At 47.3% G+C, this 7914-nt stretch overlaps 1 pseudogene; it reads right to left on the minus strand.

Moving 5' to 3' along the window:
* Positions 1 to 3857: 3857 nt before the first annotated feature.
* On the minus strand, positions 3858 to 6796 carry LOC106566203 (protein SEC13 homolog; annotated as a pseudogene).
* Between the last annotated feature and the right edge of the window lie 1118 nt (positions 6797 to 7914).

A 7914-nucleotide genomic window follows, 5' to 3' on the forward strand; every position in this document is an offset into this window, starting at 1 on the left:
GGTCTAAAGTAGTGCACTATATAGGGAATAGGGGCTCTGGTCTAAAGTAGTGCACTATATAGGGAATAGGGCTCTGGTCTAAAGTAGTGCACTATCTAGGAAATAGGGCTCTGGTCTAAAGTAGTGCACTATATAGGGAATAGGGGCTCTGGTCTAAAGTAGTGCACTATATAGGGAATAGGGGCTCTGGTCTAAAGTAGTGCACTATATAGGGAATAGGGCTCTGGTCTAAAGTAGTGGACTATATAGGGAATAGGGGCTCTGGTCTAAAGTAGTGCACTATATAGGGAATAGGGGCTCTGGTCTAAAGTAGTGCACTATCTAGGAAATAGGGCTCTGGTCTAAAGTAGTGCACTATATAGGGAATAGGGGCTGGTCTAAAGTAGTGCACTATCTAGGAAATAGGGCTCTGGTCTAAAGTAGTGCACTATATAGGGAATAGGGGCTCTGGTCTAAAGTAGTGCACTATATAGGGAATAGGGGCTCTGGTCTAAAGTAGTGCACTATATAGGGAATAGGGCTCTGGTCTAAAGTAGTGGACTATATAGGGAATAGGGGCTCTGGTCTAAAGTAGTGCACTATATAGGGAATAGGGGCTCTGGTCTAAAGTAGTGCACTATCTAGGAAATAGGGCTCTGGTCTAAAGTAGTGCACTATATAGGGAATAGGGGCTCTGGTCTAAAGTAGTGCACTATATAGGGAATAGGGGCTCTGGTCTAAAGTAGTGCACTATATAGGGAATAGGGCTCTGGTCTAAAGTAGTGCACTATATAGGGAATAGGGTGCCATTTGGGACTCACACCTGTGTTTTACTGAGCCAACAAACAAATTGGATCAATTTATAGAATAACTATTTAAGCTGGATCATTAAAGACGACGACACCTTAAACGGTCTGTAAGAAAATGCCATAAAATATGGTCCGTTACACAGAGCAAGAAGGGCTGCTCCTGAGTTTAACAGAGCTAGAAGGGCTGCTCCTGAGTTTAACAGAGCAAGAAGGGCTGCTCCTGAGTTTAACAGAGCAAGAAGGGCTGCTCCTGAGTTCAACAGAGCAAGAAGGGCTGCTCCTGAGTTTAACAGAGCAAGAAGGGCTGCTCCTGAGTTTAACAGATCAAGAAGGGCTGCTCCTGAGTTTAACAGAGCAAGAAGGGCTGCTCCTGAGTTTAACAGAGCAAGAAGGGCTGCTCCTGAGTTTAACAGAGCAAGAAGGGCTGCTCCTGAGTTTAACAGAGCAAGAAGGGCTGCTCCTGAGTTTAACAGAGCAAGAAGGGCTGCTCCTGAGTTTAACAGATCAAGAAGGGCTGCTCCTGAGTTTAACAGAGCAAGAAGGGCTGCTCCTGAGTTTAACAGAGCAAGAAGGGCTGCTCCTGAGTTTAACAGAGCAAGAAGGGCTGCTCCTGAGTTTAACAGAGCAAGAAGGGCTGCTCCTGAGTTTAACGGAGCAAGAAGGGCTGCTCCTGAGTTTAACAGAGCAAGAAGGGCTGCTCCTGAGTTCAACGGAGCAAGAAGGGCTGCTCCTGAGTTCAACAGAGCAAGAAGGGCTGCTCCTGAGTTTAACAGAGCAAGAAAGGCTGCTCCTGAGTTTAACAGAGCAAGAAGGGCTGCTCCTGAGTTTAACAGAGTAAGAAGGGCTGCTCCTGAGTTTAACAGGCGGTAGTTAGCCCAGATCTGGGACCAGGCTAGGTGGTAGTTATCCCAGATCTGGGACTAGGCTAGGTGGTAGTTAGCCCAGATCTGGGACCAGGCTAGGTGGTAGTTAGCCCAGATCTGGGACCAGGCTAGGTGGTAGTTAGCCCAGATCTGGGACCAGGCTAGGTGGTAGTTATCCCAGATCTGGGACCAGGCTAGGTGGTAGTGAGCCCAAATCTGAGACCAGGCTAGGTGGTAGTTAGCCCAGATCTGGGACCGGGCTAGGTGGTAGTTAGCCCAGATCTGGGACCGGGCTAGGTGGTAGTTATCCCAGATCTGGGACCAGGCTAGATGGTAGTTAGCCCAGATCTGGGACCAGGCTAGGCGGTAGTTAGCCCAGATCTGGGACCAGGCTAGGCGGTAGTTAGCCCAGATCTGGGACCAGGCTAGGCGGTAGTTAGCCCAGATCTGGGACCAGGCTAGGCGGTAGTTAGCCCAGATCTGGGACCAGGCTAGGCGGTAGTTAGCCCAGATCTGGGACCAGGCTAGGCGGTAGTTAGCCCAGATCTGGGACCAGGCTAGGCGGTAGTTAGCCCAGATCTGGGACCAGGCTAGGCGGTATTTAGCCCAGATCTGGGACCAGGCTAGGTGGTAGTTAACCCAGATCTGGGACCAGACTAGGCGGTAGTTAGCCCAGATCTGGGACCAGGCTAGGCGGTAGTTAGCCCAGATCTGGGACCAGGCTAGGCGGTAGTTAGCCCAGATCTGGGACCAGGCTAGGCGGTAGTTAGCCCAGATCTGGGACCAGGCTAGGTGGTAGTTAGCCCAGATCTGGGTCTAGGCTAGGTGGTAGTTAACCCAGATCTGGGACCAGGCTAGGCGGTAGTTAGCCCAGATCTGGGACCAGGCTAGGCGGTAGTTAGCCCAGATCTGGGACCAGGCTAGGTGGTAGTTAGCCCAGATCTGGGTCTAGGCTAGGTGGTAGTTAACCCAGATCTGGGACCAGACTAGGCGGTAGTTAGCCCAGATCTGGGACCAGGCAAGGCGGTAGTTAGCCCAGATCTGGGACCAGGCTAGGTGGTAGTTAGCCCAGATCTGGGACCAGGCTAGGCGGTAGTTAGCCCAGATCTGGGACCAGGCTAGGCGGTAGTTAGCCCAGATCTGGGACCAGGCTAGGCGGTAGTTAGCCCAGATCTGGGACCAGGCTAGGCAGTAGTTAGCCCAGATCTGGGACCAGGCTAGGTGGTAGTTATCCCAGATCTGGGACAAGGCTAGGTGGTAGTTAGCCCAGATCTGGGGCCAGACTAGGTGGTAGTTAGCCCAGATCTGGGACTAGGTGGTAGTTATCCCAGATCTGTGACCAGGCTAGGTGGTAGTTAGCCCAGATCTGGGACAAGGCTAGGTGGTAGTTAGCCCAGATCTGGGGCCAGACTAGGTGGTAGTTAGCCCAGATCTGGGACTAGGTGGTAGTTATCCCAGATCTGTGACCAGGCTAGGTGGTAGTTATCCCAGATCTGTGACCAGGCTAGGTGGTAGTTAGCCCAGATCTGGGACTAGGTGGTAGTTATCCCAGATCTGTGACCAGGCTAGGTGGTAGTTAGCCCAGATCTGGGACAAGGCTAGGTGGTAGTTAGCCCAGATCTGGGACTAGGTGGTAGTTATCCCAGATCTGTGACCAGGCTAGGTGGTAGTTAGCCCAGATCTGGGACTAGGTGGTAGTTAGCCCAGATCTGGGACCAGGCTAGGCGGTAGTTAGCCCAGATCTGGGACCAGGCTAGGCGGTAGTTAGCCCAGATCTGGGACCAGGCTAGGTGGTAGTTATCCCAGATCTGGGACAAGGCTAGGTGGTAGTTAGCCCAGATCTGGGGCCAGACTAGGTGGTAGTTAGCCCAGATCTGGGACTAGGTGGTAGTTATCCCAGATCTGTGACCAGGCTAGGTGGTAGTTAGCCCAGATCTGGGACAAGGCTAGGTGGTAGTTAGCCCAGATCTGGGGCCAGACTAGGTGGTAGTTAGCCCAGATCTGGGACTAGGTGGTAGTTAGCCCAGATCTGGGGCCAGACTAGGTGGTAGTTAGCCCAGATCTGGGACTAGGTGGTAGTTATCCCAGATCTGTGACCAGGCTAGGTGGTAGTTATCCCAGATCTGTGACCAGGCTAGGTGGTAGTTAGCCCAGATCTGGGACTAGGCTAGGTAGTAGTAGTCATTCTCTGTGGGGACCTCTCGACTTACTTCCAGAGTTTGACCAGGTTGTCACAGCCTCCTGAGACAAACCTCTTGATGCAGTTGGGCTTCTGACCCGATGGCTGGTCTATCAGTCTACCTGGCACCACCGCCGGAGCCCAGCTCGTTACGGCCAATCTGACAGGACAGAGGGTTGTTACAACAGACAGTCACATTGACAGACTGTTTAAAAAGCCTTGTTCATACGACTACAATACGTCTAACAATTAAAATGTCAACTACTTTAGTCTGAAACATTCTGGTTTATTCATACGAACACAGCATACTGTTATGAGAAAAGAAAGCTGGAGGGTTTTTACGTCAGACCACACAGTGAAATGTACATTCATTTAAACGGTAAACGTTGTTCTCACTGTTGTGTGCATTGTTGATCTTCTTAATGTCCCATTGTTGATCCCCGGAGCAGGTGATCAATGAGATGGCTCCATCTGAGCTGCCGCAGGCCAGGATCAGACCAAAGTCATATGGACCCCAGCACACTGAATTCACTGAAGATACACATAATGGGATAATTAAGCAATAAGGCCTGAGGAGGTGTGGTATATGGCCAATATACAACCTCTCTGGGCTAGGCGGGACGAATTCGTCCCACCTACGCAACAGCCAGTTGAATCCTGTGGCGCGATTTTCAAATACCTTAGAAATGCTATTACTTCAATATCTCAAACATATGACTATTTTACAGCATTTTAAAGACAAGACTCTCGTTAATCTAACCACACTGTCCGATTTCAAAAAGGCTTTACAACGAAAGCAAAACATTAGATTATGTCAGCAGAGTACCCAGCCAGAAATAATCAGACACCCATTTTTCAAGCTAGCATATAATGTCACATAAACCCAAACCACAGCTAAATGCAGCACTAACCTTTGATGATCTTCATCAGATGACACACCTAGGACATTATGTTATACAATACATGCATGTTTTGTTCAATCAAGTTCATATTTATATCAAAAACCAGCTTTTTACATTAGCATGTGACGTTCAGAACTAGCATACCCCCCGCAAACTTCCGGGGAATTTACTAACAATTTACTAAATTACTCACGATAAACGTTCACAAAAAACATAACAATTATTTTAAGAATTATAGATACAGAACTCCTTTGTGCAACCCCTGAGATCTACACCCCCCAAAAGGTGCTGGAAGCACAGGGTCAGGGGTCAGCCAAGGTCCCGTGCCCTTGGAGCAATTAAGGGTTAAGTGGTTATAGGAGAGGCTCTTACCTGAGGAGTCATGTACGGTGTACTCGTACATTTTGTCCCCAAGTACCGTTCTCCTCCTTCCAGATGATCACCTTCCTGTCGTAGGAACACGAGGCCAGGATGTTGCCGTACATGGGGTGAGCCCAGGCCACCTGCCACACAGGACCCTCGTGACTGTGGCGAGAGAGGAAAATGATAAAACAGCAACATTATACTTCCCTCCATGTGGGTTTGAAAATGTGAAAAAGTTCCAACACCACAATCACATGTTTTCTTACTAAGCTGACACTTGGTAGAAATCTTCCCCTCAAATTCACACACTGGTGGAAAAAAATTAAAATATATAGCTAGGTTAAATAACTAATAAAAGATAAGAACTGCGATCATAGAACAACCACAATAGATCTGAAATCATTTAGGTCACACTTACCCTCTCAAATCCGCCACAAGGATGTGTCCTCCATTGTTGACATGGAAGATCTTGACAGACCTGTCAGAAGAGCAGGTGGCCAGTCTGATGCCGTAGTAATTCATCTGGGCATCATGCTTTACACACAACACACCACATCAAGACAGATCAAAGGTTGCAGTCATATCAAATCAGTCAAGGTATAGTTAGTAATAGACTAGGCATAGCTAGATACAATCAATTCAGGAGGATAGTTTGTTGCGTAACAGTCGAGTGAGGAAAGCTTAATAAAGATTTACAGGGAAATGGAATTAACTTAATACACAACTCATTCAAAATCAAATCAATGACACACAGTCAACTATCTTAGCTACACTGAACAAAAAATATAAAACGCAACATGTAAAGCGTTGGTCCCATGTTTCATGAGCTGAAATAAAATATACCAGAAATGTTCCATACTCACAAAAAGCTTTTTTCTCTCAAATTTTGTTGAAATCCCTGTTAATGAGCATTTCTCATTTGCCAAGATAATCCTTCCACCTGACAAATGTGTCATATCAAGAAGCTGATTAAACAATGTGACCATTACACAGGTGCACCTTGTGCTGGGGACAATAAAACACCCCTCTAAAATGTGCAGTTTTGTCACAACACAATGCCACAGATGTCTCAAGTTTTGAGGGAGGATGCAATTGTCATGATGACTGCAAGAATGTCCACCAGAGCTGTTGCCAGAGAATTAAATGTTCATTTCTCTACATCGTTTTAGAGAATTTGGCAGTACGGCCAACCGGCCTCACAACCGCAGACCATGTATAACCACCCCAGCTCAGGACCTCCACATCCTGCTTCTTCACCTGTGGGATCATCTGAGACCAGCCACCCAGACAGCTGATGAAACTGTGGGTTTGCACAACCGAAGAATTTCAGAACAAACTGTCAGAAACCGTCTCAGGGAAGCTCATCTTCCTGCCCGTCGTCCTCACCAGGGCCTTGACCTGACTGCAGTTTGGTGTCATAACCGACTTCAGTGGGAAAATGCTCACCTTCGATGGCCACTTGAACGCTGGAGAAGTGCTCTTCACAGATGAATTCCGGTTTCAACCGGGCAGAAGGTAGACAGCGTGTATGGCATGGTGGGCGAGCGGTTTGCTGATGTCAATGTTGTGAACAGAGTGCCCCACGCGGGCGGTGGGGTTATGGTATGGACAGGCATGAGCTACAGTCAACAAACACAATTGCATTTTATTGATGGTAATTTGAATGCACAGAGATACCGTGGACGAGATGCTGAGGTCCATTGTTGTGCCATTCATCTGCTGCTATCATCTCATGTTTCAGCATGAAAAATGCTGGGCCCCATGTCACAAGGACCTTTACACAATCCCTGGATCTGTATACAATTCCATGGCCTGCATACTCACCAGACATGTCACCCATTGAGCATGTTTGGGATGCTCTGGATCGACGTGTACGATAATGTGTTCCAGTTCCTGCCGATATCCAGCAACTTCGCACAGCCATTGAAGAGGAGTGGAACAACATTACACAGGCCACAACCAACAGCCTGATCAACTGTATGTGAAGGAGATGTCGCGCCACATGAGGCAAATGATGGTCACACCAGATACTGACTGGGTTTCTGATCCACGCCCCTGCCTTTTTTTAAACGGTATCTGTGACCAACAGATACATATCTCCATTCCCAGCAGTGGTGGTAGGAGCTATAGGAGGCCGGACTCATTGTAATGGCTGGAATGGAATTAATAGAACAGAGTCAAACGTGTTGTTTCCATGTTTGATATCGTTCCATTTATTCCATTCCAGCCATTAATGAGCCTGTCCTCCTATAGCTCCCCCCCCCCCACCAGCCTCCACTGATCCCCAGTCATGTGAAATCCATAGAGTACTGACTGATTTTCTTATATGAACTGTAACTCAGTTCAGTGTATTTAGCTAATATAGCTGGCTGTCACAGAGTTCACAGTTCATCGATGAGGAACTTGTGGTGTCCACCGTGTTGATGACGGACACCTATATGCAAGACAAACAGATGGGATGATCAGATATCTGGAAAGCCACATTCTTCAGTGTTACATGAGCTGCTAACTAAATTATAGAGAATGCATACAATAATTAACAGATATAAACCTATGTTTAGTGGTCTAGCTAATTAAATAATAGTAAACAACAAAAAATCTCAGTGAAAAAGACACTTGTAAACGTTTGCATCTTGGCCAGCTCGCTACTGTTAAGTGATGTTTGAATGAATTTACCATCATTGATGAGTATTGTAATACTTTTTGTTTTTTGTCTCTAAACAGAGCAATAGCACTCCAAATCGTGTAACCCTGTTAACAAATGATCTCGATTTTACGATATGTCATCAAGAATTGTTTTCTGATCCGACGTGGCAACA

The sequence above is a fragment of the Salmo salar genome, chromosome 12 (genome assembly GCF_965601325.2).
Source record: "Salmo salar chromosome 12, fSalSal1, whole genome shotgun sequence".
Classification (NCBI taxonomy): Eukaryota; Metazoa; Chordata; class Actinopteri; order Salmoniformes; family Salmonidae; genus Salmo; species Salmo salar.